A 9339-nucleotide genomic window follows, 5' to 3' on the forward strand; every position below is an offset into this window, starting at 1 on the left:
TTGTATACAAATAAGAGTTTACTACTATTAAGATATAACTAGGATCAGAATGACTGGACACATAGTAAGTGCATATTTAACATTTTCAGGACTACTTTGAACTTCTTTTGAAAGCATTTGTATCATTTTGAATTCCCACCAATAGTAGATGAGAAGTCCAGTCATCCCATATTCTTGCCAATATTTGATATAGTCAGTTAGAAAAAAATAAGCCATTCTTATAGGTATGTCACTGTCTTATTTTGCACTATAGATCATCTTTTCATGTGCTCATTTGCCATCCATATATGTTTTCAAAGGCTAACATTTTTATTACGTGTGTTCTCTGTTGTTTTTCTGCTATATATTTTTTAAATTTTCACTCTGAATTTTTATTGTATTTCTCTGTTTAGTTTGGATTTAATTTGCTGTTCTTTTGTTTCTTAAGGTAAAAACTGAGGTCGTTTAACACCTTGTTTCATTTCAAATACAGGCACCTTGTGCTAAAACTTCCAATGTAATCATTTCCTTAGCCACATCACACATATCTTCATATGTTTTGCTTTGATATTCATATAGTTCAAACTAATTTCAGTTATTGTTATTTATTTATTTATTTATTTATTTATTTATTTTGAGGCAGAGTCTGGCTCTGTCTCCCAGGCTGGAGTGCAATGGTGTGATCTCGGCTCACTGCAACCTCTGCCTCCTGGGTTCAAGTTATTCTCCTGTCTCAGCCTCCTCAGTAGCTGGGATTACAGGCACGCACCACCACACTGTGCTGATTTTTGTAATTTTAGTAGAAACGGGGTTTCATCATGTTGACCAGGGTGGTCTCGAACTCCTGACCTCAAGTGATCCACCCGCCTCCTCCTCCCAAATTGCTGGGATTACAGGTGTGAGCCACCACACCTGGCCAATTTCAATGATCTTTATTCATTGCTTAGGTTATTTAAAAGTATAATATTTGAGAATTTCCCAGCTGTCTTTCTGTAATTGACTTCTAATTGAACTCTTCTGTGGTCACAGCACATATGTGGTATGATTTGAATCCTTTTAAATTTGACACTTGTTTTATTGCCCAGAATAGGTTTGGTTTTGGTGCATGCTCTGTGTGCATTTGAAAAGAATACATTATTCCATCAAAAGATAAAATGTTCTACAAATGTAAATTAGGTTAATTTGGTTATTGTATTCTACAAAACTTTTATTTCATTTCTGATTTCCTATCTACTTGTCCTATAAAATGTAAAGAGAGGAATGTTCAAATTTCTGTCTGCAATTATGGATTTTTCTGTTTCTCCTTACAATTAAAATACTTTTTGTATGACTTATTTTGAAAATCTGTTTTAAGGTGCGTAAAAGTTTAGAATGATTATATCTTCTTCCTGAATTGACCAATATATCATTGAGAAATGGCCCTTTTTATCCCTGGGAACATTCATTTGTCATGAAATTTATTTTGTCAGGTATTAATATAGACGCTCCAGCTTTCTTATGATTAGTATAAGCAGGTTAGGTATTTTCCATCCCTTTACTTTTAAACTACTTGTGTCTTTAAAGTGAGTTTCTTTTTGGCAAAATATAGTTTGCTCTTTCTATTTTATCCAGCTCTATAGGATCTTCCCTTTTACTATCTCACTTAGACCATGTATATTTCATATGATTGTTGAAAGGTTTGGGTTTACATTTACCATCTTGCTATTTGTTTTCTATTTGCTTTGTTATTTTCTCTCTTTTTTCATTTGTATTCTTGAGTATTTTTTAATAATTTAATTTTATCCTTTGATTTTTATTAGCTAAATTCATTCTTATGCTATTTTAGTGCTTTCTTTTTGGTTTATGATATATCTCTTTAAATTGCAACAGTTACATTCAAGTGATATTATACCACTTCTTATATAGTATAAGAAGCTTAGAACATTATCCTTCCATTTCTCTCTTCCTACTTTTTGTGCTATCATTGTCACATTTTTACATATAAAACCCAGAACTCATTATTTTTGCTGTGAAGAGTAAATTATTTTTAAAACTAATTAAATAATAGGAAACATTTCCAGTGTTCTTCATTCTTCTGCATAACCCAGGATTTCCACTTGGTAACATTTTCCTTTTGTATGAATAACTTCCTTTACATAAATAACTTCCTTTGAGATTTCTTGTAGTAAAGGTCCACTGGTGACCAATTCTTGAGGCTTTTGTATATCCCAAATGCCTTTATTTCACCCTCATTTTTGAAAAACATTTTCAGTGGATACAGAATTACAAGGTGACGGCCGTTTTTACCTCAATACTATAAATATATTGTACCATTGCTTACTTGTTAGCGTTGTTTCTAACAAAAACAACAAAAAACGATATGCTGTTATCTTTTTTCCTTTACTCGTTGTCTTAGTTCTTTTGCTTGTGATATGTCTTTTATTTCCTGGGTGCTTTAAAATGTTTGCTTTTACCACTGTTTTTACATAGTCGGATTAAGAGGTTCATTGCTATAGTTGTTTTCTGATTCCTTGTGCCTAGCTTTTGTAGAAATATTGAGTTTATATTATCGATTATTATTATTATTTTATTTATTTATTTATTTATTTATTTTTTGAGACGGAGTCTCGCTCTGTCGCCCAGGCTGGAGTGCAGTGGCCGGATCTCAGCTCACTGCAAGCTCCGCCTCCCGGGTTCACGCCATTCTCCTGCCTCAGCCTCCCGAGTAGCTGAGACTATAGGCGCCCGCCACCTCGCCCGGCTAGTTTTTTTTGTATTTTTTTAGTAGAGACGGGGTTTCACCGGGTTAGCCGGGATGGTCTCGATCTCCTGACCTCGTGATCCGCCCGCCTCGGCCTCCCAAAGTGCTGGGATTACAGGCTTGAGCCACCGCGCCCGGCCTATTATTTTTAAATATATTTTCTTTTCACTCCTTTCTTTCCTTTGTGGGTTCCAAATATATTAGCTTCCTTTAAGTTGTGCCAAATCTTATCGGTGTACTCCTTTTCACGTTTATCAGTATTTTTACTCTCTAGTTTTCACTTTAGATACTTTGTATTGGCGTGTTTACAAATGGCTTAATCTTTACATCTCATTGTGTATTCTATATTTAATCCCAGTATAGTTTTCACCTTAGTCACTGAAGTTTTTAGCAATAAAATTGGCTTTAGAGTATATTTTGTATTCTATGTCTTTACTTAGTATTATAGATGCTTTCTCTAGCTTCTTAAACATATTGGCTACCAATTGTATCATCTGTGTCAATTCTGCTTCAGGTATTTTTTGAATTGTTACACACTTGTACATAGGAATGGGGGACATATGATATTTTGTACCATGCATAGAATATATATTAATAAAGTGAGGGTATTTAGGATATCCAAACCCACAAGCATTTATCATATCTAGGTGCTAAGAACATTCAAGTTATTGAAATGTGCAATACAATGTTGTTAACTGTAGTCACCCTACTCTGCGATCAAGCATTAGAAATTATTTCTTCTGTGTGTATCCATTAACCAACCTCTTTTTGGACACTTCCTACATCCACATCTTTTTCAGCCTCTGGTAACTATCAGTCTACATACTATCTCCATGAATTCAACTATTTTAGCTCCCACATATGAGTGAGTACATGTGATAATTTTCTTTCTGTATCTGGCTTATTTCACTTAATATAATGACCTCCAGTTCTAGTCATGTTATTCCAAATAACATGGTTTCATTCTTTTTTTATGGCTGAATAGAATTACATTCTGTTAATAATCATATTTTCTTGATCTGTTCATTTGTTGACATTTAGGTTGCTTTTATATCTTTGCTGTTGTGAGTAATGCTGCAAAAAACACGAGAGTGCAGGTATCACTTTATCATACTGATTTCCTTTCCTTTGAATAAATATCTCATAGTGGGATTGCTGGATTTCATGGTAGTTCAGTTTTTTGTTATTTTGAGAAAACTCCATACTGTTTTTCATACTAGCTGTACTTATTTACATTCCCACCAACAATATATGAATCTCCTTTTTGCATCCTCACCATCATGTGTGATGTTTTTTCTCTTTTTAGTAATAGCCATTCCAAAAGGAGTAAGATGATATCTCATTGTGTTTTTGATTTGCATTTCCCTGATGATTAATGATGTTGAACATTTCTGCATATGCCTCTTGGCTATTTGTATTTCTTTAGACAAATGTCTATTTAGCTCTTTTACCAACCTTTTAATAGGAGTATTCGGGTTTTGTTTGTTTATTTTACTGTTGAGTCATTTGAGTTACTTGTATACTCTGGACATTAATTCCTTGTTGTATGGATATTCTGCAACTATTCCCTATAATTGAACAGGTTGGATCTTCAATCTAATTGATTACTTTGCTGTGCAAAAGGTTTTTATTTTAATATATTCTCATTTGTCTATTTTTGTTTTAGTTGCTTATGCTCTTGGGGTCTTAGCTATAAAATCATTGCCTAGACTAATGTTCTGAGGTGTTTTCTCTGTATTTTATTCTACTAGTTTTATAGTTTCAAGTCCTATGTTTTTTTGAGTTGAATTTTGTTCATGGTAAGAGACTTGGCTCTTGTTTTATTCTTCTATATGTGGATATCCAGGTTTTGCAGCACATAAGGAAAATGAGCAGTTTTCTATAAGTTATATTGACTATATGACCTGACTTGTTCATGTCGTTCCGTAATCTGTGATTAATTCATGTTTATCTTCTCCATTTCTAATCTAAGATTAATAAGTAAATATATGAGGCCACTAGTATCCTTTTTAAATACTTTTTAAAACGAAGAGCAAGGTATCTGTAAATGTTCTGCTTAACTTTATTTTTTTTTTTTCCTGCCTAGGCTTCTCTCATGAAATTTAAAAGTGAATATATTATCTTTAGTACTCCTAGCACCTATCACAAAGGGGGCACAAACCAGAATGAAACTCCAATTGACGTTACATGTCTTTCCTTAAAAATCAGATTTTTAAAGTCTGCTTTTAAGAAAGTTGGTGCTTATTAGCCGGATGTGGTGGTGTGCACCTGTAATCCCAGCTACTCGGGAGGCTGAGGCAGGAGAATTGCTGGAACCTGGGAAGTAAAGGTTGCAGTGAGCTGAGATCATGCCACTGCAATCCAACCTGGGAGACAGAGCAAGACTCTGTCTCTAAATAAATAAATAAATAAATAATCAAATATCGTTTCTAAAAATTCCATCCTTTTAGGATTCCTAATGTGGGAAAAAAACATGTTTATGAATTCACACACCTATTTGCTGATTGCAATGCATTTCTTGCCGAGATTTTAGCATATAAGCTTCTAAAGCAACAAATTTGAAAGCTAAAGCAACAAATTTGAAAGCTGGGGAGAGTATGTGTGTTCAGTTTTTTAATTTCTGGAATTTTTTGGTTACGATTTTTAGAAAGTGTCACATAATTTTATATTTGAACATTGTGATCTTTATAAGCATATTTTAATTGAAATATAAGTTTTGGTTTAAAATATGTATATATGTAGTTTTTTCAAGGAATATGTAATACTAGGAAGTTATTAAACTATTCATTAAATTTGTAATCCATTGAATGAACTCAAAATATTCTAAACTTATTGTTCTGGATTATGGGGGCCTTTGGTGGGTTTGTGCTGTAGGCTTGTCTGACAGATTTGGTGGTAGTTTTGAAGGGTTTTGATACTGAAATGTATATTTTAAAATCTACCACTTCGGAGATTCTACAGAAATATTGAGGATTCTTACCTAACTGAATAATAGGTTTTCTCTAATTAAGATTACCATTAAAAAACTACAAGAAGTCAAAATTTTCTTGAGACAGAAAACATACCATAGCACTTTTAAAACATGGTTTTTATAACAACACTTCTCTTTGTAAGTTTAACATATTAATTTTAGTTTATACAATTATTATACTTACGAAACTGAGCATAGAAAAGGACAGAAAGGGAAAATATGCTGTAAGGTAACTAGAGATGTTATCATTTTCATAATATTTTCTCTCTCTCTCTGCTAAGTGTTTCTTATGTTGACAGCCATTTAATTATATTTTTCTAAGTTTGAATAAGTCTATATTTTCCATTAAAATGTTTTAGGTTCACGGGTATATGTGCAGGTTTATTACATGGGTAAATTGCATGACACAGAGGTTTGGTGTACAGATGATTTCATCAACCAGGTAATAAATGTAGTATTCAATAGTTATTTTTTTCATAGTACTCAATAAGTGGTTTTTTGAACCTCACTCTCCTCCCAACATCTACACTCAAATAGGCCCTGGTGCCTATTTTTCCTGACTTTGTGCCTATGTGTCCTAAATGATTAGGTCCCACTTGTTGGTGAGAAGAAGCAGTATTTGTTTTTCTGTTTCTGTATTAATTTGTTTAGGATAATGTCCTCCAGCTGCATCTATGTTGCTGCAAAGATCATGAGCCCATCCTTTTTTTATAGCTACATAGTATTCCATGGTGTGTATGTACCACATTTTATTTATTCAGTCCACTGTTGATTGGCATTTAGGTTGATTCCATGTCTTTGCTATTGTGAGTAGTATTGTGATATATGTACATGTGCATGTATCTTTATAGTAGAGTGATTTATAATCTTTTAGATATATACCCAGCAATGGGAATGCTAGGTCAAATGGTATTTCTCTTTTAAGTTCTTTGAGAAATCTCCAGACTTCCACAGTGGATGAACTAGTTTACATTTCCACCAGCTATGTATAAGAGTTCTCTTTTCTTTGCAAAGTCACCAGCATCTGTTTTTTATTTTGTCTTTTTAATAAATAACCATTCCGTCTGATGAAGATTTTCTCTCATTGTGGTTTTGATTTTTATTTCACTAATCATCAGTGATGCTGAGCGTTTTTATATGCTTGTTGGCCATGTGTATGGCTTCCTTTGAAAAGTGTATGTTCATGTCTTTACCCATTTTCTAATGGGATTGTTTTTTGCTTGTTGATTTAAGTTCCTTATAGATTCTGGATATTAGACCCTTTATCAGATTCATCACTGACAAAAGTTTTCTCCCGTTCTGTAGGTTATCTGTATACTCTGTTGATAGTTTCTTTTGCTGTGCGGGAGCCCTTTAATTTGGTCCCACTTGTCAATTTTTGTTTTGTTGCAATTGCTTTTGGAGTCTCTATCATGAAATCATTGCCTGGGCCAGTGTCTAGAATGGAATTTCCTAGCTTTTCTTCTAGGGTTCTTATACTTTTAGGCTTTACATGTAAGTCTTTAATCCATCTTGAGATCGTTTTGTATATGGTAAGGGAAAGGAGGTCTAATTTAAATCTTTAGCATATGGCTTGCTAGGTTTCCCAGCACCACTTATTGAATAGGGAGTTCTTTCCCCATTGCTTGTTGTTATCAGCTTTGTCAAAGATCAGATGGTTGTAGGTGTACAGCCTTATTACTTGGTTCTCCAACGTATTCCATTGGTCTATATGTCTGTTATTGTACCGGTACCATGCCAGTTTGATTACTATAGCCTTGTAGTATAGTTTAAAGTCAGGTAGTGTGATATAACCAGCTTTGTTCTTTTTGCTTAAGATTGTTTTGGCTAAGCTCTTTTTTTCTCCATATGGTTTTCAGAATATTTTTATAATTCTGTGAAAAATGTTATTGGTAGTTTGATAGCAATAGCATTCAATCTATAAATTTGTTTGGACACTGTGGTCATTTTAACAATATTGTTCCTTCCCACCGATGAGTATGGAATGTTTTTCCATTTGTTTGTGTCACTGCTGATTCCTTTCAGCAGTTTTTTTCAATTCTTGTTGCAGCCATATTTCACTTCCCTGGTTACCTCTATTTCTAAGTATTTTATTCTTTTTGTGACAATTGTGAATGAATTGTGTTCTACATTTGGTTCATAGCTTGAACAGTATTGGTGCATGGAAATGCTTGCTACTAATTTTTCTACATTGATTTTGTATCGTGAAACTTTGTTGAAGTTGTTTATCAGATGTAGGAAACTTTTGGCAGAAATTATGAGGTTTTCTAGGTACAGAACCATATCTTCTGCAAACAGGGATAGTTTGACTCTCTCACTCTTCCTATTTGCATGTCTTTTATCTTTCTCTTACCTGATTGCTTTTGCGAGTCTTCCAGTGTTATACTGAATAGAAGCAATGAGAGTGGGCATCCTTGTCTTGTTCTGGTTCTCAAGGGGAATGTTGCCAGCTTTTGCCCATTCAGTATGAGGTTGACTGTGGGTTTCTCATGGATGGCTCTTATTATTTTGATGCATATTCCTTCAGTGCATAGTTTTTTAAGGGTTTTTAACACCCCGGAATGTTGAATTTTATTAAAAGCTTTTTATACATCTATTGAGATGATCATGTGTCTTTTTAGTTCTGTTTATCACATTTCTTGATTTGCATATGTTGAACCAACCTTGCAACACAGGTATGAAGCCTGCTTAGTCATGGTGGATTAAGTTTTGATATACTCCTGGATATTTGCTAGTATTTTATTGAGGATTTTTGCATCTGTGTTCAGTAGGGATATTGGCTTGAAGTTTTTGTTTTGTTTTTTATTCTCACTGTGATTCTGCCAAGTTTTGATATGAGAATAATGCCTGCTTTCTCATGAGTGAGGGCAGAGTCCCTACTCCTCGACTTTTTGGAATAGTTTCAGTAAGATTGTTATCAGCTCTGCTTTATACCCATGGTAAAATTTGGCTGTGAATCTGATTGGTCTAGGGCTTTTTCTGGTTGTAGGTTTTTCGTTACTGATTCAATTTCAGAACCCATTATATGTCTCTTCAGGGTTTTGTTTTCTTCCTGGTTCAATCTTGGGAGGTTGTATGTTTCCAGGAATTTATCCAATATTTTTGGCTTTCCACTTTGTGTGCATAGAGAAATTCATAATAGTCTCTGAGAGAACTTTTGTATATCTGTAGGGTCGGTGTTAGTGTCCTCCTTGTGATTCATGATTGGGTTTATTTTGATCTTCTCTCTTTTTTTCTTTATTAGTCTAGGTGCTGGTGTATCAATCTTATTTAGTGTTTCAAAAATACACTTTTTAGTTTCCTTGATTTTTTGTATCTTTTTTGTCATTTCCATTTCAGTCAAATAGGCTCTGATTTTGGTTATTTCTTTTTTTCTGCTAGCTTTGTGCTTGATTTCCTCTTGTTTTTCTGTTTCTTCTGGGTGTGATGTTAGATTGTTAATTTGAGGTCTAAGTTTGTGATGTGGGCGTTTGGTGCTGTAAACTTTCCTTTTAACACTGCTTTATCTGTGTACCAGAGATACTGGCACATTGTATCTTGGTTTTCTTTAGTTCCACAGAATTTCTGGATTTCTGCCTTAATTCCTTTGTTTACTCAAAATTCACTCAGAAGCAGATTATTTAATTTACATGTAATTGTATGGTGTTGG

This window comes from Colobus angolensis, unplaced genomic scaffold (genome assembly GCF_000951035.1).
Source record: "Colobus angolensis palliatus isolate OR3802 unplaced genomic scaffold, Cang.pa_1.0 Scaffold434, whole genome shotgun sequence".
Classification (NCBI taxonomy): domain Eukaryota; kingdom Metazoa; phylum Chordata; class Mammalia; order Primates; family Cercopithecidae; genus Colobus; species Colobus angolensis.